This window comes from Phyllobates terribilis, unplaced genomic scaffold, assembly GCF_046119375.1.
Source record: "Phyllobates terribilis strain yellow unplaced genomic scaffold, ASM4611937v1 Scaffold_9__5_contigs__length_417890890, whole genome shotgun sequence".
Classification (NCBI taxonomy): Eukaryota; Metazoa; Chordata; class Amphibia; order Anura; family Dendrobatidae; genus Phyllobates; species Phyllobates terribilis.
The window spans coordinates 162,576,774-162,604,105 of record NW_027362769.1 but is presented as its reverse complement, the minus strand read 5'-3'; positions in this window follow the sequence as shown (position 1 = coordinate 162,604,105).

Here is a 27,332-nt window from a genome sequence, read left to right as displayed (position 1 = left end):
CATTACAAGTGGCAATTTGCAAATAAAGGAGATGTAGTGCTGGAAAGAGAAAACTCCGGAGGTTTTTTGTGAAGTCTGTGCGGTTTTCATTACTTCTGACCCGTCGTAGTGTCGGAGCACGAAAAATGGCGGAATACCGATAATTTACATAGAAGATTCGGTAATTACATCAACAGGTGACTCAAGTGATAAACGGCTCAGACCAGTCTCATATCATTAATCATAAATTCATTTTTCCAGCGTTTTAAAACCCAGAAATTATTTAAAGTGGACCTGTCCAAAAAAAAACCTGCAGAAAAGCATAGCTTTCCTGCCCTCATCCACCGCAAAAAGGTAAAACCTATTTTGGTGCACATACCGGTCTAACTTGCTGAACAGCATTGCCGATATTAATGCTCTAACTTGCTATCCACTCCTTTTGAGTGGACAGTTCCTATTCATCAGCATCTTGTCTGCACTATAGGTGCTGGAACTTTCATACCTGCATTTCCAACTATACATTGAGCTTGCCTGAATGAGAATCTCAATGGCAGATTGACCAGCTTTGTCTCTCTGTTCCGGTCTTTGTTGATGGGCTGCAGCGGTAATATCATGTCTACAATGCTCATAACCACTGCAGCCAATCACGTTGCCGATATAGACTGTAAAGCTAATTGGTTGCAGCTGTAGACGTAGTGTCACTGTTCCAGCCGATTAATAATGACTGCAGCAGCGGCGGAGAGGTAGCACAGGACCCAAGAGGGTGAGTAACAATAAATTATAAAAGGAACAACCCCTTTAAATATTGGATGCTAATTCTCCAATATAACAAGGTATAGTACAGCAGGAGCCGGGGACAGGGAAACAGAGGTATAAATATAGATAATGGATAATTACATAGAAAAATAAACTCCTCAGTATTGAATTCCTCCAAGGAGGACAAGCCGGAAGGTTTTGCAAATTGAGGTGTCGACAAGATCTTCAAGAACCTGGTTCCAATCTGCGGTGTGTGGAACGGGCATAATATACAGATTGAAACAATTTTTTTTCTAGCCACATGAAAATCTGAAAAATCGTCTGAAGTTGTGTGGGAGGATTGTGCGAGCGAGGCCTCCTGTTCGTCACAGTGCCAGGTATCGCCACTCGTTGAAAACCGAGAGGGACAGAATCCAGGAACTGAGAGATCTTGGGTTATCACTCTGCCGAGATGTCAGAAATGGTCAAGGTTACGTGTCCCAGCGATTGGGAGAACAGAAGCCAACTAGAAGGACCTTGAGTGGTGACCAAAAAGCTACACGGATGGATCATCAGATTAGAAGAATGACTCAGAGATCCATTCTGCACGGCCAGATTAGACACCACCTATCAAGCCTTAAGGCATCAAACAGTCTACACAACCATCAGAAGGTGTCTACATGACGTGGGGCTACTCGCCAGATGTCCGGCTACAGGTGTCTGCTGACCACACACCACCGGTCACAAAGATCATCATGGTGCAAAGCAAGACGTCAATGGAGGCCTGTCCTCTTCAGCAATAAGTCCAGGTTTTGTCTTGGATGCAATGCTGGAGACCATGAGAGCAACGCCATGTAGAGGCCTTCAAGAGGGAACGCCACACTGGTCGTGGCATAACGTACAGGAGCTGCTCCCCTCTAGTCTTCACTCCAAGAACACTAACAGCGTTACATTGATCTGGTGGTAGAGCGCCATTTATCCAAAGTGTCCCAGGAGTCGTTTTACAACATGACAACACCAGGATGCAAGTTGGTGGTACTACTGTGAGCTGCCTGCGTGTCCTAAACCTGCTCCCATGGCTGCAGAGACTCCGGACTGGTCTTCCATCGAGCACATCGGGGACGTCATTTGTCAGTGATTACACAGGAGCCGCCGGCAGTGGATCTTGATGATTTGCCCAAGTGCATTCAGCAGCAGAACCTTCCTCAGATGACCATTAATAATCTCAGTAATAGCAGCCAAGGCCGGAGTGCCGGGATTTCTGCACATTTATCACACTCCAGCCTGAAGAAATCCAAATGTTTAGAAAATGTTGTTTCCATTTTTTAATAATTTGCACATTAGTAACATGTATCTCCACCATGTGATTTCCAGAAGCCCTTCTTAGGGCTCGTGCAGATGACCATAATACTCGTACGAGTGCTATTCATTGTTTTGATGGATCGCACTCGTCCACATGTTGTTCTTTGGGACTGTGCAAATGTCTGAGTGGTTCAAGGAAAAATCAAAATCAAAAATAATCACAGCGTTGCATCTGATTATCGGATCACACTCGGCCACTCGTGTCTATGGGTCAATAGAACAAAGTCGGACCACACTCAGATAACATTCAAGTGCAGCCCAATTTTCATGGACTGACGGAATGGAGAAGATGGAGAATTTTTTTTTTTTACTCTTCGAATCCGAGAAAATCGAATCGCACTCTGATAAAACTCAGATCAAACTCTGATTAGAGTGTGATTAGCATAATTAGACAGATTCTCTAGCATATGAGAAATCAGTCGTGTGTCCCCTGCCTAAAGCTATGTTCACACGTTGCGTTTTTGCTCCTTTTTTTATGCTAATTTTTACCTGCGTTTTAAAGTATCAGCAAAAGCTAGGAGATTTCAGAAATCTCATACACACACATTGTTCTTTTTCCTGACTGATTTGGAAAACTGCTGCGCTTTTTTTTTTTTTTGCAAACTGCAGCATGTCAATTCTTTCAGCGTTTTTGCTGCATTTATTCACCCACAGAAAGCAATGGATAGTGGTGGATTTTGGTGCAAAAACCTGAGGACGTTGAATCATGGTTTTTTTTTTTTTGCACTAAACTTTATCAGTATGCACAAGAGACAAATGGACTGGACACAAACGCAGCAAAAACTGCAGAAAAAAAAAACGCAGCAAGAGCTCAACAAAACCTGCTTTTTGTGAACAACTTCTTACAGCCAAGAGAACAGTTTTGCCTGCAGAAAAAAAACGCTGCAAAAACGCAACGTGTGAACATAGCCTAAGTGTTACATTTTTTTTTTTGGGAAGGGCAGTTGCAGACGTCCGCACTCCTGCTGGTGTGAATCTACGGCTTACAGTCTTGGCATTCTGTGACTTTTAGTTTGATAAGACAGACAGACGTACGCTTTCCTTAGGTAGCAGCTAATTGTGAATATTCATACGTTTCTAGAGTAAATCGGTTTCATTCTGACCTTTCTGATGCAGTTTTTCTTATAATGCTCCTGGCAAATTTTCTGAAATTAGATTTATTAAGAAGAATGATTGCTTCTGTTACAATGACGACGCGTTTCATGTTTAGTCAGACACAAAGAAGCTTTTATTCCCCCCCCCCCCCAATAATTCTGTTTTTAATAAAACTACAACCGGATAGAACATTCTAGTCATTTGCAAACCAATTATAAAATGCAAATGTAAACTTGTGCGACTTCCTGTCTGCATTATTTTATGTACATATTTGCCGTGATTCGTGAAATCTGCGAAAATGGAAATGTTATCGCTGGTAAGTTATGTGGGATGAAAGACGAAGGACGAAAGTGTAGCAATTATCTCCTTCATAGATGCATAATATCGTACTGCGCTGAAGAATCCTATTAGGTGCCATTGGTGTAGTATAACAGAACAACATGTAGAAACTTCTGGATAAATTAGATTCATGCAGGATATAGGAGAAAGAACTGGGAAAATAGCAGATATTCTAATATTTTGTGGCCCGATGGTTTCCCTACAACTAGTCAGAAATCTAATATCACGGCCGATTCTCCCTGGAGCGATGGAACCAACTCGATCTCTGTATTGATCCATGTATCCATCTGGTCTATGGATCCATTAATCACATATCCATCTGTCATCTATGTATATATTAATCTATAATAATATATTAAAACTGATACACCAAAGTGTGCAAAGCTCAGTATACAGACCCAGTATCCTCCATATATATCTAGAGAAAAGAAAATGCTCTTCCTCGGATGGTCCCAATGCACAAGATAGAAGTCGACAGAACTGATCTAATGAGTATGGGATTTTTTTGGGGGGGCTCTCATGACTGATGATGTTGTGGGAGATGAGGTTCTGCAGTTTACAGTATATTCATATACCCTATCCAATTTTTCTCTTGCTAGAAAAGCCATCAAACGTAATTGTCTAGCGCAACAAAATCCTCTCTCGTCATTGATATCTTTAAAAAAAAAACACTTTTACATAATTTAATTGTCTAAATCAATAGTACAAGCAAACATAGGATACATTGCAGTTTCTTATCAGAAATATGCTTCTTTCTCCACTTATGAGACATTTCCCCCTCACCCACCCATATCATCATTCTCTCTGAAAAACTGCTAAAATCCATCTTGGGTCAAAAGAACGCAGGACTGCCAGTTCACTGAGGGATCAGATTACAGCTGCTAATTGAAGTTTATGAAGTTAAAAGGGGGAAGTGGCAGATGGAAAGAAGCAGAGACAGTGTTGCTGTTTTTAGTGATTTTCTTAGTCCAGCGCTGCTTTTACAACTACACTGCTCAGTACCGGTGTATTTTGTCCTCCATTGGGTGCACCCAACATGACAGTGGCCCATGTGACAGCATAACGCATAGTGAAAAATGTCAGCAATGCAGGCTTGGAAAGAGAAGAAAATAGAAGAAAGAAGACTGTTCGGAGGACGGCAGAAGCAGGAGAGATATTGAGGGTCAAGGAGAGACGAGTAGAAGAATCAAAAAAATAAAATAAAACCATTCCCTTCCCCGAACATCACTTTGTTGGAATCCATGAGAATCCAATCTCAAAAAAAAAAACTACAGATTTTGGAGAAAATGAGTTTTTCAGGAAATTAAGAGCAAATTGCTTTTCTGATCTTACAGTATATACAGTATATATCTACAGTATGTGTCTGTATAATATATATATATATTTTTTTCTTCTCAAATAACCAGCATTATGTGCATTGTATATCACTCCATGACTTCGCAGGAGAACAAATAACACTGCACAAGATGAAATTAGAGATTACAGCACAGACTATATCCATCCAAATAAAGATTTTGCTCTTTGGCCCTGGAAATTACAGATTACATCCATATCCGATTCCAGCGGTATTATTATTCTTACAGCAGCCGTGCAATTTCCTTGGAATCCTTCTCGCCATCTCGCAGCTGAAGGTGGCCCGGTCACGAAGTCGTATCTTCAGCGTCTTTATTTTAAGCAAGCCTTTCATTTAGTTATGAGGGGCGCCCCAGTGTCACCGCTGCAGGCGTGGACGCGGATGTTTTATTTAGGTTGTGCTTATTATTTTATCGGATTGGCTTTGTTGTTTTTGACTTGTCTGAATATAAAGTTCTACATCACCTCACTACTATTTTATTTTAGATTTTTTTTTTTTAAAGGGACGGTATGTGTTCGATTGCTTTAGCTGTGCCTTTACAGAGCATTTCAAGTCCCCTTACCCTGTCCCGTCCCATCTCCTGACCTACTTTCTGGTGTGATCTGGCAGCTTTCCCTCTGGATTTGATTTGCCCCTTTGTGTTCCAACGCTGTCGCTATCTTTCCATTGCCCCTGTAGTGCACCATTTAGTGGGGGGTGGCAGGGATATCCTGCACAGAGAGGATTCATTTAAAGAGCCACCATGGTGGCCATAGACGCTCGTATAGTTGTCAGTTTCCTTACCAGCTTTGTTCCTTCTGAATCTGTCTTTGGTCTTCCTACTTTTCTGTTACGACCGACTACTTTCTTGGATTATTTTATGTTTCCTGCAGTAAATTCTACTACTTCAATGTTGATAAACTCTAATTATTTAACAAATTCCTTGGATTATTCTGTTCCACGTCATCAGCTTTGAATTGCCCGACTACTCTTCTGGCCAACTGTAAAAAACGAGTTATGTTCCAGCTCCTTAGAATAAAATCCAAAGTTTATTTAGTCCCTGTAAAACATTGTAAAAGCTCCCATATGAGGAGGATATGGCGACGCGTTTCGATCGTAGTGCCGTGATCTTTATCTGAGCCATGTAGACTCATCTGTAAAGTATACCCGACAGCTACATTACCACTGCCAGACTCAATGGAAACCTAACAGACCCCCATTGACAGTAAGTCAACAAGTTCTTCCAAGATGCAATAATCCTGTTATGTCTCACCTTGAGAGTTGCGCTCCCCAAGCTCTTGGTCTGGATTATCAGCTCCAATACAGCACGGGCAGGTGGTGCTGATCAAGCAAGGTGATTAAGTTGAAAAAAATGGTGGCAGAACTGATACAACGGCAACTGGTGTAGCTGAGCTGGAACAACGACAGCAGAGCTGGAACAGCCATGTTGCAAAGTTGACTTGGCGAAGAACCACCAGTGTAGTACAGCAGGGTTTGCAATGAAGGGTCAATGTAGTAAACTTGACACAACAAAGTAGCAAAGTTGATTTACCGAAAAGGAACTTGCTGAGTTTACAATGGACGATCAATGCAACAGAGCTCTAGCTAGTGATGTAGCAGAGTTGAGTCAACGATGAGGAATGGGTGTAGCAAAGCAGGATTTGCAATGGAGACTGCGTTTATCGTAGTTGACTCAGCAAAGAGGAACTTGTGTAGCAGAGGTCATAACCAAAGAAAGAGCCTGATATAGAAGTGCTGGAACCATGAATGAGCAGAGGTGTACAGCAGGACTGTACGTGGCACGATGACTGGGATAGCGGATGTAAGTTTGCAGCTGTGGTGCAGCTTACAGGAGGAGCCCCAACTACCTGAATACTCAGGCGGCATCGTGCTACTTGAGCTGGGTTTAACTTACCTGTGATGATGACATAATCAGAGTACAAAAAGAAGGAGAAAAATAGATGAGTCTTCTTGTCCTCTGTGCTCGGCGTTGAAACCTGGACAGGAGAGTAACAGACCCATTGGGGTTCAGCAGTTGAAGGTCCTGTTGGTTCTAGATGATAAGAATTATAATCAATGACCAATTCTCTTACTTTGCTCTGCTCCCCTGTAATAATGAGATGTTTTACCCCTCTATATCTTGTACATTTACAGTATAAAATGTACACAGAAAACATCCGCGCCTCTGTCTGGGCATTTAGAGCGCAGTTCTTTAATAATCGTTGGCCTGTAAAAAAGTCCATTAAATAACCCATGATTCATGATTACTAGGCAGTGGCCATATGTCTGAGCATATGCTGATGCTGATGATGCGTCTGACTGAAGACGTATGGAGCTGACTAAATGCCTAGGAAAGTTTACACTTGATCTTGAAAAGACAATGATGTAGATAGAAAAGTTGAAATATTCCTACAGGCTGAACCATCATTGCATCTAATGTTATTAAGTCTGTTCTCATTACTTAAATCTATCAAAGACTCCGTATATAGTGGATATTCTAGGCGAGGTCTTTGCTTGGAACGTCCATTAGCGGAAAAGAATAGGACTCCTCTAATACCACATTGGTCCTGCAGAGGGCCCTAAATCACAGCTTCCTCCAGGAACAAGAACGGGGCTCGGCTGCAACTTTTGAAGCACAAACTCTCTGTTCTAATAGGCTAATAAATAAATAAATAAATAAATATAAATATATATATATATATATTATATATATATATATCTCCAATAAAGAAACGGTGGCGTAGAGTGGATCGCCAGTGCCTGGAGTAAGGCAAATATTTTGCTCCCCCCTAACCTGTGAAACATTAGCGCTCCTGGATTCCCTTCCACCAGTCCAGTATTGAACCACTTATCCGATAGGCACATATATTATAATTTAAGGAAAATATTAATGCAGTTATTAGTTAGCGCTTTGACCTCATTTTTTTTCTGCAGGAATTTAACATTTAATTTTTTTGCTTTATTAATTTTTTTCTGTAACAATTTTATTACCCTAGCAGTATCCTCAAGTCTAATCTTAGCCATAGACCCAACCCTACCCCGTAAACCTAACCCAACCCTAACCCGCTCCCTAATCCTAACCATATATATTTTTTCAATTAGGACCCATATGATTTCTATGTACACCCCTATATATTTATGCATTTTATTAATTTATTAGCGCTCAATTACTTTTTTTTTTTGGGGGGGGGATCTGTATGTGGGGGTGGGGTGGGTCTCAGGGGGCATTATAACTTTTGTTAAAGCCCTTAGGGAATTCTTAATTGATGACGAGAACTCAGGTGACAATACTATAGGTTAAGTGGGCATTAAAATGTCATTATTACATTATAGGGCCACTCAAGGTATTGTAACCATCAAAGGGGCACACGGGGGAATTACTTTCTTGGGGCAAAATGTGAGCACTATTACTTTGTAGGGCACGCAGAGGACATTAATATTTTCTTGGATGCAATTTTAATATCTAGAGGGCATTTTGTAGGGGGCACAGTGTTGGGCATTATTATGTGGGGTGGTAAGAGGAGCTCTGTGTTTGTACCAGCAGCAGGTGTAGTAAGAGAGACACAAACATCAGCAGTGGCTCAGCATTGGGGCGACAGTTGGATAAGGAGGTTGGGGATAGATGGGGAGGGTCCCGGAAATGTGAGAAGCTAAATGTGTCTTTGTTGTAGTCTCTGCAGTCGAATCCTGGCTGGAGAAGTCGTCATGTAGGTCTGGGCCAGATGGAAAACATGGAACATGAATGACTCAATTAGAAAGACCATCAGCTATAACTTTACTGTAATTTCTTACATGTTCTGCATAGCTGGTATCTACCACTATACAGTCACTTTATGTCGGTAATATTGGTCCTTGTATAGAGATTTTTCTTCACTAACCCGATGATTATCTGCCAAATTTCCCCAATATGATTAGGGTGCAGCATTGTAATTGTAGGCATGGTTACTAGGCTAGGGACCCGCACCGTTGGCCCCTGTGCTGATCCCCTAGCTATGCCTTTGGTCAACATGATTTGCTCATTTTAGAGATAATTAAATATCTTTATTTATTTAGAGATTAATAATACCGCCAAAGGGCAGAGTCAAACCGCCGTATAAATCGGAGTGAGATCAGGCTGCAATGATCCGACTGGCCGGTGGTTCTGCTGACCTGAGCGTGACAACTTCATGTGTTTCTATGCAGCTGTCACAATCGTGTAGGGAGAGCCATCGGCCAGTCCGTGCACTGCGTTCCTATCTCATTCTGATTTATACGGCTATCTCACTGCGTCCTTACAGAGAGCACTTATCTAATAAGGATCTAAAAATTTCCAAACACCACAGATATTTGGGTTCAGCATAACATAATGCAGTAAAAAAACAAAAGAAATTAACTGGAATATAAGTTGGCGTGCATGCAGCATGTAAGAACATGTTCCCACTAGCCACAAACAGACAAAACCTAAGATAAAAACAAAATGAGCAAATACCCTGCAATAAATAAATAAATAAATAGCAATCGTGCATGAAAATAATGTAGGATACTCGGTTAACATAATTTTGATCAAGAAAGCGTAAAAGCCATCCCACCATGTCACGGTGACCCTAATCGGGATGGTCCTAACTAGTGATGAGCAAGCATGCTCTGTTAACCCTTTTGGCGAGCATGCTCGGGTGCTCGCCGAGTATCTTCAGCATGCTCGGGTGTTAAGTTTGAGTCACTCCATGCGCATGATTTGCGACTGTTTGACAGCTTTAATACATGTGAGGAATGTCTAAGAAACAGCCATTCCTCACATGTATTAAAGCTGTCAAACAGTCGCAAATCATGCGCACGGAGTGACTCAAACATAAAACCCGAGCACGCTGAAGATACTCAGAAAACCCCCGAGCATGCTTGTAAATCTCGAGTAACGAGCACGCTCGCTCATCACTAGTCAGAACCTCTAGCATTAAAACATTACCATATGTCTAATGACGTAAATGTGAATAAAAGCTGAGGTCTTGTCTGCTTAGTGGCCTTTTTGAACATGCGCCTACATGCTGCTTGCATACCAACTTATATACCAGCTCATTTCTTTTATTTTTTTTCTTCGGGTTTCTGTGGCCTCCCTTTTTTTAGCTGGACATTACATTTATATAGCTTCCCATGACTGGGTGTCCATTAGTTTGGGTCTCTGTCCTTCTTGGCCCTTCACATTTTTGTCATTAGACACATGGTTTCAATACTAGAGGTTAGGACTGTCCCGAATAGGGTCACCATGACGCGATGGGATGGCTTTTACATTTTTTTGGATCAAAATTATGTTAACCAAGTACCCTATGTTATTTTCATGCACTATTGCTATTTATTTACTGCAAGGTATTTGCTCATTTTGTTTTTCTCTTAGGTTTTATAAAATAATGCAGTGTAGAATCTATAGAGTACAGACACAAGAGCGCACTAAATAGTTATATAATGACAAGACATATCTGATATATTAGGAGATGAAAAGACAGAGAACATAATGTGAAGCCTGCATGTCATAAAAGCTCTGAAAACTGCATCGAGAGGTTGGGATCTCTTCACTCTGGTCATTTTGTCTTAAGTAGAAGAGAGATAAAAAGCCCAAAAATAAGACAGATACATAGGATTAGTCTGGGCATCGAGTCCCTGCGCCTCCAGCTGTCAATCACTGCTGCAGCATAACATAGAGAGTATTCAGCACCTGGGACTAGTCTAAGTTCCAGTTTTTGCATATGCAAACCCAATATATAAATATTTTTTAGCCCACCATATGCAATATGTGAAGCTAACTTGAGATTTGCTTTTGGCCATAAATAGCATTTTTTTTTGAGAACCTGGTATAACTGAATTATATGCATTTGTTGCTATCAGCCTCATTCACAGATTACAGTCGATTCTGGAAATCTGACATAAGATTACCAACAGGGTTGCAGCAGATTTTCAGTAGTATAAGTGTCTTAGCTGTACTAGTCAGATGTGATCATTGTATCGAGCCTGGGCATTTTGCAAATCTAGATCGGTCTCCATTCACATTCGTAGCAGTTTTCAGAATTTCGCTGGTTGCTGCAACCATGTGATGTCAACTCTGACAAAATACTGAAGTCTGCAGCCAATCACAGGATGTAACAATATCGCCGGGAGACATCACTAACATCAGATAATCTGCGCCAGTTCAGGAGTCAAGTATTAGGTAAACTGGTCAAATTAACAGTCAAAAAGGGGATGCCCAGTAGTGAACAACCCCTTTAAGCTGCATGAGGAAATATGGTCAAACACAGTGAATTGATCAAGTAGGAACAAAATGGAACAGGAGTAGCTGAATAGGAGGTACAACAACTGATGTACCGTAGCACAGTTGACTCAACGATAAGGGAACAGTGTAGCAGAGCCAAGTTTGTAACAGAGTCCAAGTAACAGAGCTGGTACAATAATGTAGCAGTGGTGACTCAGTAATGAGTGGCCAGTGTGGCCGAGGTGAGTTTGTAACAGATCTTGCACAGTAAAGTAGCTGAATTGACTCAGCAACGAGGGAACAGTATAGCAGGGAGAACTTTGTAGCAAAGTCAAAATAACAGAGCTGGTACAATGATGTAGCAGTGGTGACTCAGTAATTAAAGGACAAGTGCCTGAAGTGAGTTTGTAACAGATCTTGCACAGAAAAGTAGCAGAATTGACTTATCAATGAGGAAACAATATAGCAGAGCAGAGTTTGAAACAGAGTCCAACAGAACTGGTACAATGATGTAGCAGTGATGACTCAGTAAAGAGTGGCCAGTGTGGCTGAGGTGAGTTTGTAACAGAGCTTACACTGTAAAGTAGCAGAATTGACTCAGCATTTGAGGGAATAGTGTAGCAGAGCAAAGTTTGTAACAGAGTCCAAATAACAGAGTTATATAGTACAGTTCCCTAGCAATGTGAGACAGAGTTTGCAGAGCTGGGTTTGTAATAGAGTTCAATAAAATTGCTGATAAGGTCTACATGATCCAAGAGAGTGATATCACAGAAGCACATCGAGGCGCAGAGAGAGCCAGACAAAAAAATAAAGAGCGCAAAACCCAGAGCTGGAGCCAGGACAGGAGTGTAACAGTACAAGACAGGTGAAAAAGTATTTAAAAACTTATGTAGATTTTATATGTGCAACATTGTAACTATTTACTCTAAAGTGGACGTTTCCTTGAAGTCCCAGTGTCGCCATATGGCCACCTCTCCCACTGATAATCTTACCCAACCTTATAATTTTGCCCTTTGCGCTCAGTAGTGTTCACACTCGACCACTAATAATTCAATTTTCGGTGTATCATTATAAGTCCTTTCAACTATAGTAAAGTGACAGACAAAGACGTGTAATGTCGGAGCCGGCGCGTGATCGGGGGCACCAGCCGGAGGAGCACAATACTCAATCAGCCATTGTACCGCATGTTAATCATCCCGCCATTCATCCCACATCCACCTCATCCGTGTGCAGCAAGTCACAACAGCTTCTTACAGACCTATTTATCACATACAGCCGTATTCATGTCGAGTAAGGAAATGATTTCTTTGTGGCGTTAAGTGGTTAAAATTCTGAGCGGCTTCTCTCGATGACTGGGAAAATCCAAGTGCCATTGTGGCATAATTACAGATAACGACGCGCCGTGGTGGATGGAAGAACAACTTAATAAAATCCACCTATGAGCTGTTGCCTGTACACTAGAAGGATACAAGAAAGCCATCAAATAGGGGATCCTGTGAACGTGACTTTAAAGTGCAAGGATTTCAGTACTTTCATTAAACAGTAGGCTTAAATAGAAAAGAACAAAAAAAAAAAAAGTGAAGGAGTCGGGAAATAAACTGTTTGCAAATCTTAATTGATGCAAAATACTGCAGGGGGACAAAGAAAAATGTAACATTTGACACATGAAAACAAAGTGCAACTCACAAAGAAAAGAATAGAGAGAACCCTTGACTCACGTGATCTTATCCAAAAAAGACTCGTTCAGTGTTGTGAAAAGCATGTGCCCCCTTCTAGATGTCCCCGATAAATGCCTATTTGTCTCACTGAATGCAGCACTGAAGGAAATGTACTCCGCACAAGCCTTTTTTTTTTTTTTGTAATTAAATGTACGTATATGTTTGGGTTAAAAATGATTTTTGCATTTGTGTTTTATTAAAATTTTTGCACTGTTTGGCTTTTAGTGGCTAATGGTTTCTTTGGACATTGCTGCCTGCAGAATGAGTTAACCAAGAATCTCTCAAACATGCAATATCCTTTAATGTGACTCACAAGTGCAATCAATGTTTTTCATGTTAGATCCTATACGATTTTAGAAATTATGTAGTCACCATTTTACTTCTTAGAGCCCTAGACCTAAGGCTCCAGTAGACTAACGTCGGACGAACCCGCTTGATATCGATGGTCTAATGTGGATGTGGGCCTCCCATGAAAGGTGATGTCGAGGGAAATAAGTATCAGGCGTGCCAGATTTCAAACTGCCAATCATTTGGTTTTCAACGACAAAAGCTGCCGCTAGAGGAATTATGCTGTCGCTCTTTCATTGAGCAAATTGTCTCTTCGGAGAGGAAGAGAACTAGAACTCTAGTGCCGCCTATAGGAAGTAGCAATCCTAGAAGTCAATATTGACCCTTTAACAAGTCTTGTCACATGACTTAGGATAAATGCCAGAACCAGAAACTCAATTTGCAGACACTGTCTTTCGGGATACTGCCCCTCATCAGTGCAAAGTGTGAGTTCTGGTTTGGCTGGGTGAAAGGCGTCAGACAGGTATCTAAGGGGTAACGTTTCTCCCACATGTTTTATCCTAAGTCATGTGACAAGACTCGTTAAAAGGTCAATATTGACTTCTAGGATTGCTACTTCCTATAGGTGGCACTGGAGTTCTAGTTCTCTTACTCTCTGAAGAGACACTTTGCATATTTCCCAGAGGAGCATTGCGGCTTTAAAAGTCTCCTCACCTTGACATGCTTAACATGTCCCTCTCTGCAAGGAGAAATGTTACCCCTTAGATACCGGTCTGACGCCTCTCACCCAGCCAAACCAGAACTCACACTTTGCACTGATGAGGAGCAGTACCCCGAAACACAGTGTCTGCAAATTGAGTTTCTGCTTCTGGCTTTTATCCTAAGTCATGTGACAAGACTCGTTAAAGGGTCAATATTGACTTCTAGGATTACTACTTCCTATAGGTGGCACTAAAGTTCTAGTTCTCTTTCTCTCTGAAGAGACAGTTTGCATATTTCCTAGAGGAGCATTGCAGCTTTAAAAGTCTCCTCACCTTGACATGCTTAACATGTCACTCTCTGCAAGGAGAAACGTTACCCCTTAGATATCTTTCACTGAGAACACAGAAGTGCTAAGCAGAGTGAGAGCTCCTGTGCATGGAGGAGTAAAGGGAGAGAGAGCTGCCGGCTGGACGATCGGCTGAACCATAGTTTGGCTGACAGCTAGCTATTGTGCAAGGGAACCTAGAACTATATTTAGAAAAATATTGTTTCAGACCACGTACTGTTCATGTGCCCTATGGACCGGACTGCAGACTGGTGCAAAAATTTGATAGGCGAGCCTCTGCTCTGCCCATATTGCCCTAGCTGCATGAGGATGGAGTTCGCAGATGTGACAGTTCTAGGCATGGCACAAGTTGACCAGTTTTATTTGTATAGCCTTAAAGAGAATCTGTTAGATAATTTATGCTTACGTCACCATCTATAGATCCTGTTTGGAGATTTTAGGATATGTTTGAAGATCAGTGTTGTGGAGACACGAGGGCCAGTGTGTGCTCTCGTCCGCTAACCTCGATGTCTTTAGAAAGATCGCATGGACCAGGGCTCATCCCACTGATCGCCCATACTCCTTCCTATGTGGGCAGAACATTACTCAGACAACACAGGGTGAGGGTACCACACTACGGTAATGCTTTATTGGGTCACCAACATTCAACAACATATAGTACAGTCCCAGCAAGTACACAATATGGTGCAAATTACAGAGTCTCACCCTTCCGCTGGCTCGACAGGAAATAGAACATTTGCAACTTTGGGGCTTCAGGGCCAACTACCTCAACCAATAGCACCCCCCCTTTTGGCGGACACCCACAGATAGGAGGCAGCAGCAAACTTAGGAAGCTGACAGAATCCATTGAGGTATGTGGCTAGGTGACCTGATTGTTCCAACCTGGTTTCTTCAAACGTCTCTGTAGGTTCAGTGATGGGCAGTGGATCAAATCTGTATTCCTCTGGTTGGAGCCATAGTGTCTTGGCTGCTGTTCTCTAGAGTCTCATTGTAGAATGAGAGAGGTCCATTTTATACTCACAGCTGTCCTTCAGGGCTTTATCCACAGGTTTGGCGGGAGGTGGGAGGAGGCCATCTCTGATTGTTCGAGTGTTCAATTAACCTGCATATTTTGTCCTGTAATTTTTGCAGAACAACAAGCTGCATGGACTAATACAATGGGTAATCAACATATTAGCAAACATCGATTGTTCAATTAACCTGCGTCTTTGTCCTTCAAGGTTATTTACAAGAATAAATTGCAGGGGCTGACACAATAGATAGTCAACAGGCCTTCAACAAATCAGCAAACATCTATTCAACCTACAATAAGAGTCAAAGTTCATTCTCATATGAACAATAACTCATATCCCTGGGCATACTGAATAATACGCTTGCCATAATTACGAATAAATGCGGTATCATCATACAGAACAATTTATTAATCAAGAGATTTCTCACACTAGCTCAGAGACAACTGAAAATTAGAGATAGAATCTGGAGGGGGGGGAATGCAGAATACAAGTCATATAATGGCCAGAAATAAGGTTATTCCTCACATACACACATTCTGAACAGTCATCTGAAACAGTAGGGACTATGATTATCTTTTCAGGGGACTGTTCAGGGAAGGGAGTGAGGGGGCTTTGTTGTGCTGGCTCCAAGCTGAAGTTTAGCACCATATCATATTGTGCTTGGTGTAAACATGAGCTGCATCATCACAGAAGGTAAAAGCCGGGATGTTCATAAAATACTAAACCTTCCAGTTGTGCCGGTTAATACAGCATCCACATTTATATCCAGTAGTAACAAATAAATACCGTCTCCCGGGACTCTCCGACCTTTATTTTATAGCACGCGCCTGTGAACAATCCTCAACATTAGCACTTATCAAGATGGAAGTCCTCCTGATCTGCGCATCACCTCCATACATTGTATCTCCTGTCACAAACTCTCAATAACTAGCTTTTCAGTTTTACACTTTTCTGACAATTGAAGCGATTTCTTTTTTTTTTTTTTCTAGCCTACAAATGCCAGAAATCTTTTGTGAGCCGTCGGCATGAAGCCACCCGTCATCCACCCGGGAAAAGAAAGTAAACTTCAGGAGCGACGCTCGCCTTCAAATGTCACATCTGTAGGGGAAAGAAGAAGGGAGAATAAAGAGTGATCGGACGTTTCCTGCCGTTGTGTGGCCGTCCTGTCCATCTTCATGGCAAATCTTATGATTGTGGCAGTTGTAATAATTCCGCAGAAATTCGGACAATATTAACCGATTATAACCGAGAAGAGATGAGCAAATCTATGGGAAAAATTCTATTTGCTTTGCAAATCAAATCTGCAGGGTAAGAATTAAAAAAAACCATCTCATAATAATAATAATAATTATTTATTATTATATAGTGTCATTCATTCCATAGCGCTTTACATATGAAAAGGGGTATACATAGTAAACAACAAGTACAATAATCTTAAACAGTACAAGTCATTGACTGGTAGAGGAGGAGCGAGGACCCTGCCCGCGAGGGCTCACAATCTACAAGGGATGGGTGAGGATACAGTAGGTGAGGGTAGAGCTGGTCGTGCAGCGGTATGGTGGAGCGAGGGTTACTACAGGTTGTAGGCTTGTCGGAAGAGGTGGGTCTTCAGGTTCCTTTTGAAGGTTTCCAAGGTAGGCTAGAGTCTCATGTGTTGGGGTAGAAAGCTCCAGAGCAGGGGGGATACACGGGAGAAATCTTGTATACGATTGTGGGAAGAGGAGATAAGAGGGGAGTAGAGGAGGAGATCTTGTGAGGATCGGAGGTTGCGTGCAGGTATGTAACGGGAGACTAGGTCACAGATGAATGGAGGAGACAGGTTGTGGATGGCTTTGTATGCCATAGTTAGAGTTTTCATCTGGAGTCTCTGGGTAATGGGGAGCCATTGCAAGGAATGACAGAGAGGAGAGGCTGGGGAATAGCGGGGGGACAGGTGGATTAGTCGGGCACATAGGCGGATTATAATGAGGGCAATCCGGGCGACCGCCCGGGGCCCCGAGCCTGCAGGGGGACCGCGGCTCCGGGCGGGGTGTCTAATGCCGGATTGCCCTCATTATATGTGCGGGCCATCGCGGCACATACCGGTAGCAGTGGCGGGAGGGGGGGCCCCGGACCACTCCCCCAGCAGCGGCCGCCACTACTTCTTCATCGGCCGGGCCAGCACTGCAGCAGTTAACTTCCCTGTGCTGGCCCGGCAGCGTCACTGCTAGTAGACACGGCCCTGTGCGCGGCCGTGTCTCCTAGCTGTGACGTCACGCAGTGCGCGCCCGGCCTGTACTGCTACTTACCACCGGAGAGGAGAGAGAGCAGGCAGGAGAAATGGAGCCGGGGGATGGTGAGTGTGTGGGCAGATGTGTGTGTGGGCAGATGTGTGTGTGTGTCTGTGTGGGCAGGTGTGTGCGTGTGGGCAGGTGTGTGTGTGGGCAGGTGTGTGTGTGGGCAGATGTGTGTGTGGGCAGATGTGTGTGTGGGCAGGTGTGTCTGTGTGGGCAGGTGTGTGTGTGTGTGTCTGTGTGGGCAGGTGTGTGTGTGTGGGCAGGTGTGTGTGTGTGTAGGCAGATGTGTGTGTGGGCAGATGTGTGTGTGGGCAGATGTGTGTGTGGGCAGGTGTGTCTGTGTGTGTGTGTGTCTGTGTGGGCAGGTGTGTGTGTGTGTGGGCAGGTGTGTGTGGGCAGGTGTGTGTGTGGGCAGGTGTGTGTGTGTGGGCAGGTGTGTGTGTGTGTGGGCTGGTGTGTGTGTGTGTGGGCAGGTGTGTGTGTCTGTGTGGGCAGGTGTGTGTTTGTGGGCAGGTGTGTGTGGGCAGGTGTGTGTGTGTGTGGGCAGATGTGTGTGTGTGTGTGTGTGTGTGGGCGGATGTGTGTGTGTGTGTGTGTGGGCAGATGTGTGTGTGTGTGTGGGCAGATGTGTGTGTGGGCAGATGTGTGTGTGGGCAGCTGTGTCTGTGTGGGCAGGTGTGTGTGTGTGTCTGTGTGGGCAGGTGTGTGTGTGTGGGCAGGTGTGTGTGTGGGCAGGTGTGTGTGTGGGCAGATGTGTGTGTGGGCAGATGTGTGTGTGGGCAGGTGTGTGTGTGTGTGGGCAGGTGTGTGTGTGTGTGGGCAGGTGTGTGTGTGGGCAGATGTGTGTGTGGGCAGATGTGTGTGTGGGCAGGTGTGTCTGTGTGGGCAGGTGTGTGTGTGTGTCTGTGTGGGCAGGTGTGTGTGTGTGGGCAGGTGTGTGTGTGTGTGGGCAGATGTGTGTGTGGGCAGATGTGTGTGTGGGCAGATGTGTGTGTGGGCAGGTGTGTGTGTGTGTGTCTGTGTGGGCAGGTGTGTGTGTGTGTGTGGGCAGGTGTGTGTGTGTGTGGGCAGGTGTGTGTGTCTGTGTGGGCAGGTGTGTGTGTGGGCAGGCGTGTGTGGGCAGGTGTGTGTGTGTGTGTGGGCAGATGTGTGTGTGTGTGTGGGCAGATGTGTATGTGGGCAGATGTGTGTGTGTGTGGGCAGGTGTGTGTGTGTGTGTGTGGGCAGGTGTGTGTGTGGGCAGGTGTGTGTGTGTGTGGGCAGGTGTGTGTGTGTGTGGGCAGGTGTGTGTGTGTGGGCAGATGTGTGTGTGTGTGGGCAGGTGTGTGTGTGTGTCTGTGTAGGCAGGTGTGTGTGTGTCTGTGTGGGCAGGTGTGTGTGTGTGGGCAGGTGTGTGTGTGGGCAGGTGTGTGTGTGGGCAGATGTGTGTGTGGGCAGATGTGTGTGTGTGTGTGGGCAGGTGTGTGGGCAGGTGTGTGTGTGTGGGCAGGTGTGTGTGTCTGTGTAGGCAGGTGTGTGTGTGTGTCTGTGTAGGCAGGTGTGTGTGTGTGGGCAGGTGTGTGTGTGTGTGGGCAGGTGTGTGTGTGGGCAGGTGTGTGTGTGGGCAGGTGTGTGTGTGTGGGCAGGTGTGTGTGGGCAGGCGTGTGTGTGTGGGCAGATGTGTGTGTGGGGGCAGATGTGTGTGTGTGTGTGTCTGTGTGGGCTGGTGTGTGTGTGTGTGGGCAGATGTGTGTGTGTGTGTGTGTGGGCAGGTGTGTGTGTGTGTGGGCAGGTGTGTGTGTGTGTGGGCAGGTGTGTGTGTGTGTGTGTGTGGGCAGGTGTGTGTGTGTGTAGGCAGATGTGTGTGTGTGTGTGTGTGTGGGCAGGTTGGAAAGTCTCGCCCTGTTGAACACTACACCTGACTTGAGGCCACCACCTCTTGGTTCTCCAATGTTCTTGCTTCTCTAGGGCTCTTCTCAGATATTCATTATACCAGCTCCCCAGAATATCAAAGCTAGGGTGGGTGGCCGCGAGCCCTGGTGGTGGTCATAACTGCGGCCACCCAGGGGCAATACTCCATAACAACAATCCCCTGAGGTGGTGTAGGATGTAAGGACCTATTCACACTACATTCAGCGCTGCATTCAGTCTTTACACAAGGCTTACAACTGAATCCCTGAAATTCAGGATTGTGCAGTCTGAAATGAGACATCTGAAAGCAGAGCAAATGGAGCCTAAAGATTCAGACTTTAGCCTCGGCTTGCCTTTGTTCAAATCAATGGCTATGTCAAGGCCCATCTGAATGCCATTTTTCAGGAATTTAGATAGAAGCCTGGAAAGAGGAGATGAATGCATTGCAAAATTCAGTGTGAATAGGCCCTTATATCTGGAGTCCTGATATTGATGCCACATGCATTTTACTTGTTTTTAACTTAAAAAAAAACACACACACACAAATTATACACACACACACTATACATACACACATACACACACACACACACTATACATACACACACAGATGTGTGTGTGGGCAGGTGTGTGTGTGTGTGTGGGCAGGCGTGTGTGTGTGTGGGCAGGTGTGTGTGATGTCTGTCTGTGTATGTGTGTGTGTTTGTGTGTGTGTGGGCAGATGTCATTGTGTGATGTCTGTTTGTATGTATTTTTGTGTTTCAAATGTGTTTATGCGTGTCTGTATATGTTTGTGTGTGTGCATGACTGCATGCGGCCTCCTGCTGAGTATAGTTGGCGCCGTGCGGCCTCCTGATGCCTCTGGGGGGGGCGCCATGCCGCCCCCCGCTGTGTATAGATGGCTACGTGCGGCCCCCCGCTGTGTATAGATGGCTACGTGCGGCCCCCCGCTGTGTATAGACGGTGCCGTGCGGCCCACCGCTGTGTATAGATGGCTACGTGCGCCCCCCGCTGTGTATAGATGGCTACGTGCGGCCCCCTGCTGTGTATAGACGGTGCCGTGCGGCCCCCCACTGTGTATAGATGGCTACGTGCGCCCCCCACTGTGTATAGATGGCTACGTGCGGCCCCCCGCTGAGTATAGATGTTGCCGTGCGGCCTCCTGCTGTGTATAGATGGCTACGTGCGGCCTCCCGTTGAGTATAGATGGCGCTGTGCGGCCTCCTGCTGTCTCTGGGGGGAGCACCGTGCGGCATCTATACTCAGCAGGAGGCCGCACGTAGCCATCTATACACGTATACTCAGCAGGAGGCCGCACATAGCCATCTATACTGTGCCATCTATACACAGCGGGAGGCCGCACGGCGCCATCTATACACAGCGGGAGGCCGCACGGCGCCATCTATACACAGCGGGAGTCTCAGTGCTTTGCAAGAGCAGTCAATAAATTCTGCTTGATTAATTCTGAGCACCATAAAGTCTGGTTCGCTTCTAACCTGCTGTCTTCATTTTCAGCTTGCTGAATTCTAACTCATTTACTGTCATTCGAGACGATGCCTTTGCTGGTCTCTTTCACCTTGAATACCTGTAAGTGCTCCACTTAATGTCATATTTTTGATTCTTTTCTTCTTCATCTTATGGCATGTGCAATTGTATGAGCAAGTATTCATATGAATTTATGACCTACTTTTGCTTTTTGTGTTCATTTAATTTTTATTTGAAGTCCATTTTTTTATATATCTTGAAATTAAGCCCTACCCCATGGAATGAAGCCCTACCTACATGACATCTGAGAGCTACATGGATCCCGCTTGTGAGGTGCCTGTCCGTCACTACTATTCAGTTTTAGGGTCCACTCACTAAGCCATATATTCTCTCATGCAAGAGAATAGGGCCAATTATGCTAATGACACTCGGCTCAAACTCTGTCAGAGCTTCAACTGAGTGTGATCCGATTCTCTCGCAGCACAGATATGGAGAAGATGGAGAACTTAATTTCTCCATCTTCTCCATAGTCTCTGTGAGTGTTCATCGGACTGCACTTGGATGACATCCGAGTGCAGTCCAATGTTTTACGTGCACCCATAGACTTGTATGGGTGCACATGGTCCGAATATCGAATGAGATTATTTTCTCATGCCAATAATCGCACTGTCCCATAGTATAACATAGGGCCGAGTCCTATCCGATAAAACATCACATAGCATTCGGCCGTGTTATACGACAGTGTGAGCGAGCCCTTAGAGTCAAGGAATATTTACATGCAGATGATGATATTACTCTCCAAGTGTATATTTTTTTAGGCGAGTTCATAGTAAATGCTTTGCCTTTTTGACATGTGATCAACTAAAGAACAAGAAAGATTTAGGACCTCCCCTATAGAGAAACGGAAAATAGTTTGGAGGACTTGCATGTCCTTTTTTATTTATTATGAGAAAATCATAAAAGATCCCGTTTTTTAACCATGCTGTGACTTTCTGCTGAGGGAGAGGGAGAGAGCTGCCCTATTCAGAGTCTGTAATAAGACCTGCTGACAAAAGTGTTGAAGATACAGTCTAATGTGAATTAACAATGAAAAAAAGTTAATTTCACAATTGGCTTGTATTTTTTTTAATACAAACTTTTTTGTCTTTACAGCTCCTTTAAAGGGAATCTGTCATCAGGTTTTTGCCACCTAATCTGAGAGCAGCATAATGTAGGGTTAGAGGCACTGATTCCAGTAATGTGTCACTTACTGGGCTGCTTAGTGTTGTTTTGATAAAATCATTGATTTGTCAGAAGGTAATTATCACTAGATGACTAGTAAGTTCTGTAGGACCCCACTCCCATCACTTATCAGTAGATTTCTGTGTACACTGAGCATGGGCAGAAAGCTGCCAATCAGTGGTGTGGGCGGGGCTATACAGAGCGCAGCATTCAGAGAGCTGCTAGATCTGCAGCAGATAAAACGGTGATTTTCTCAAAATGACAACAAGCAGCTGAAAAAGTGACACATCGCTGGAATCAGATGAGGCAGCACAATTAATATTGTGCCAAATTAATTTCCCGTGAACTATCACATGATCTATCACAGGGGATCATGTGACATGTCACGTGATAAATCAGGTGGGGGGGGGGCCCGTGCCTTCTAAACTGCCCGGGGCCCTTGCTACTCTTAATCCACCCCTGGTCGGGCAGCAGAGTTTAGGATATATTGGAGGGGTGTGAGAGTGTTAGCAGGGAGGCCACAGAGCAGGAGGTTGCAGTAGTCAAGGCGGGAGATGATGAGGGCGTGCATTAGGGTTTTAGCAGATTCTTGGTTAAGGAATATTGGGATCCGGGAGATATTTTTGAGTTGGAGTCGGCATTATGGTGACCTCTTATGGTCACCTCTCCTCTACCCTCCTCATTCGCTCCACGCCCGGTTCTCCGTTCGGCTCCTCTTTGGTCTTTTCTTCCCTACGGGTCTTCTAACGGGAGCTGCCATTGACTAAGCCTCATGTGGGGCATGGCGCATGTCATTGATGTTTTTGCTGTGCATCATGTTTCAAGTGGTCACGAGGAACGCAACCCTTGTCATTTATGTGCATCACGCTCTACATGACTTCTTGGGGTTTAGCTAGATGTGGCACCTGCCGGAAGACCTAAAGGGAAGCTGAAAGAAGGACTCAGGGGGGAGCAGCAGCAGCAGGACGGGTATGGGGTGGGCCAAGAGAAGAGTGCATGAGAATTTTTTTTTTTTACTCCTTCCTGTGATCCTCAGTATCCAGTAAATGTGTGCAAATCAAAGCCCCAAATTTCATATTAATTATAATCCAAATTTTGGGAGAAATTCATAGCGGATGATTTGTTGGGAAACTATTTGCTCATTTTGTATCTTTATAGTGGTCGGTGCTGTGTGTGAAGGGGGCTGGCTGACTGCTCATTTTAATGGACCAAGCCAGTCCCCTTCTCTAATGCATAGACAGAAAAAGGGGCTGGTTTGACTATTAAAAGGAGTTGTCTGGTGACACCATATCGATAACCTAGTTATAGGATAGGTCATCAATATGAAACTGGTGAGGGTCCAACACCTAGTAGCTCCCTCCCCCCAATCAGCTATTATTTACTACACTGACTGCCGGATACAAACACTTTCAAAAGGAGCTGAAAAAGTATATTTAAAGTATATTTAGTAACGTCATTATCATATTGTGAAAACTTCTAAAAGTATTTTTCTTATTAAATGGACAACTCCTTAAAATATAATTCTGGCTGCCACTTGTAGCAGGAGCTTACTGCAAAAAATAAGACACTGTCATCCCCAGAGCTCCATCTAGTGGTGGCTGAAGGCACCAAGAATTTTCTCATTTGGGTGACAATTTTTTAGCTTAAATGCCTGTATTGGGGGTTAAAATCATTTTTTACAATTGGGTTTCACTGGCTCTCGGCACAGTCAGCTTCGATGTGATTTGTGGTCATAAATTAACTAAGTGACATCCAGAAAAAGACAGATCTAAGATTTGAAAACTCTTTTTCAAGACTGTTAGAATGAGCTCACTGATGGATTTTAAGTTAACTCATTCTGCAGCCAGCAACAAGAAGGGCAACACGGAGGCTATAAAAGGCAAATGGTGCAACATTTTTAATGACACCCAATTGCAAAAAAAATATTTTTAGCCCAAAATACATGCATTTATGAGAAAACAAGCCACAGTGAACATCTCCTTAAACTATTCTTATCTAGAGGATTTGGAGTCATTACATTTATCTGCATTTTCTTAGCAGAAATGAGGCATTTGAAAAACATGCACAAAAAATAAAGCTTCCATGTGGAAAATGCTGTAAGGCACTGAACAGATTCTCAAGGCCCATTACTGATTTTTTGTCATTTAACCATTCCCCCTACCCAGTTCTAACCTTTTACCAATCGTCACTTGTCATATCCCAATTCACCACTAGATGGCAGTATATTCCTTCCCTTTACACATGGCTTTTATTGTCCCAGAAACTCTATATAATGTGGTTTTGAAGTGTAAATTAGGACTGTTTTTGTAGGGTGCTAAAAGTCTAGGCGCTTCAGAGTCTTATTAATCTAAGTACCAATTTCAGATTTTACCTTTATGAGTTCCAACTTCATAACCAAGGCCATAGCTGCTCATACAATGCTGAAGTGTTTCAGGGATTATGCATCAATAAGTGTTTGTTTGTATGAAAAAAATATTAAAAATCAGCTTTAATACAGATCTGCAAATGTGATCATGCCTTAGAGATGCGTGCAGGATTATACATCCTATACTAAACAAGCTCATGCAGAGCATTTATCGGAGTGGACCACAATAAGCTCCTGGTGACACGTCGTAGACTCACAGAAGGTTTAGTGCAACAACATAAGTGCAATAGGTAATAATGTTGCACTTAACTATAACGACCAGTCATACAGTCACTTGCAAATATCAGCGAGTGCAAAATGCGGCAAAGTCTGCAATTGAAAAAAACTTTGCTGCACAAGGAATATAAACTAATAATAGGATGTTTATGGCGGCTTACATTTCCCTGACTCAGTCTCCGGCTTCATAACTTCTGCTGCCCTGAATCAGATCTATATGGGATTGTTAAACAGATCCTTCGACTTTCCACCATAATATTGTTGAGCTTTATATGGGAATAGTAATATAGTGAGTAACCCCTTACTCAAGGCAATTGGGGCAGTTTTGAATCAGACCAAACTTACCACAGACCCCAGTATAATGTCCCCCACAGCCCCCTATACAGTAGGATGTCTCCACAGCCCCCTATTCAGTATGACGTCTCCACAGCCCATAGTATAACATCCCCCACAGCCCCCTATACAGTATGACGTCTCCACAGCCCCCTATACAGTATGACGTCTCCACAGCCCCCAGTATAACATCCCCCACAGCCCTCTATACAGGATGATGTCCCCATGATGTCCCCACAGCCCCCCTATACAGTATGATGTCTCCACAGCCCCCTATACAGTATAATGTCTTCACAGCCCCCTATACAGTATGATGCCCCACAGCCCCCTATGCAGAATGTCTCCACAGCCCCCTATACAGTATGATGTCCCCACAGCCCCCTATACAGTATGATGTCCCCATGATGTCCCCACAGCCCGCTATACAGTATGATGTCCCCACAGCCCTCTATACAGAATGTGTCACCACAGCCCCTATACAGTATGATGTCTTCACAGCCCCCAGTTTAATGTCCATAACCCACTATACAGTATGATGCACCGAAGACCTCCAGTATAATGTACCACACAGCCCCAGTATAATGTCCCCCATACAGTATGATGTCCCCGTAGCCCCCTATACAGCTTGATGTCTCCACAGCCCTCCAAACAGTATGATGTCTCCACAGCCCCCCTGTATAACATTCCCCACACCCTCTATACAGTATGATGCCTTCACAGCCCCGTATACAGTATGATGTCCCTAAGTTTTCCAGTATAATGTACCACACAACCCCAGTATTATGTCCCCATAGTCCCCATACAGTATAATGTCCCCACGTCACCCAGTATAACATCCCTCAAAGCCCATATACAGTATGTCTCGCACAGCCCCAGTATAATGTCCCCCATACAGTATGATGTCCCCGTAGCCCCCTATACAGCTTGATTTCTCCACAGCCCTCCAAACAGTATGATGTCTCCACATCCCCCAGTATAACATCCCCCACAGCCCCCTATACAGTATGATATCTCCACAGCCCCCCAGTATAACATTCCCCACACCCTCTATACAGTATGAAGTCTTCACAGCCCCGTATACAGTATGATGTCTTCACAGCCCCCCAGTATAACATTCCCCACACCCTCTATACAGTATGTCTTCACAGCCCCCTATACAGTATGATGTCTTCACAGCCCCCTATACAGTATGATGTCTCCACAGCCCCCTATACAGTATGATGTCTCCACAGCCCTCTATACAGTATGATGTCTTCACAGCCCCGTATACAGTATGATGTCCCTAAGTTTTCCAGTATAATATACCACACAACCCCAGTATTATGTCCCCATAGTCCCCATACAGTATAATGTCCCCACGTCACCCAGTATAACATCCCTCAAAGCCCATATACAGTATGTCTCGCACAGCCCCAGTATAATGTCCCCCATACAGTATGATGTCCCCGTAGCCCCCTATACAGCTTGATTTCTCCACAGCCCTCCAAACAGTATGATGTCTCCACATCCCCCAGTATAACATCCCCCACAGCCCCCTCTATACAGTATGATGTCTCCACAGCCCTCTGTACAGTATGATATCTCCACAGCCCCCCAGTATAACATTCCCCACACCCTCTATACAGTATGAAGTCTTCACAGCCCCCTATACAGTATGATGTCTTCACAGCCCCCTCTACAGTATGATGTCTTCACAGCCCCCTATACAGTATGATGTCTTCACAGCCCCCTATACAGTATGATGTCTCCACAGCCCCCCAGTATAACATTCCCCACACCCTCTATACAGTATGATGTCTTCACAGCCCCCTATACAGTATGATGTCTTCACAGCCCCCTATACAGTATGATGTCTCCACAGCCCCCCAGTATAACATTCCCCACACCCTCTATACAGTATGATGTCTTCACAGCCCCCTCTACAGTATGATGTCTTCACAGCCCCCTATACAGTATGATGTCTCCACAGCCCTCTGTACAGTATGATATCTCCACAGCCCCCCAGTATAACATTCCCCACACCCTCTATACAGTATGATATCTCCACAGCCCCCCAGTATAACATTCCCCACACCCTCTATACAGTATGATGTCTTCACAGCCCCCTATACAGTATGATGTCTTCACAGCCCCCTATACAGTATGATGTATTTGTGACACCCCAGGGGTCTGGTTGCCACAGTGATAGAGATATTACGTCTGAGAGCAGGTGGGAGGTCTCTTGGTCAGGAATCCTATGCATGCCACACCTCCTGCACAGTCCTGGGAGGGGAAGAACTTCCCCTATATAAAACTGGGGCTGAGGCAGGGTTAGTGAGTAGAGAAGAAGTAGAGACAGAGAAAAGAAGCAAATATAGGA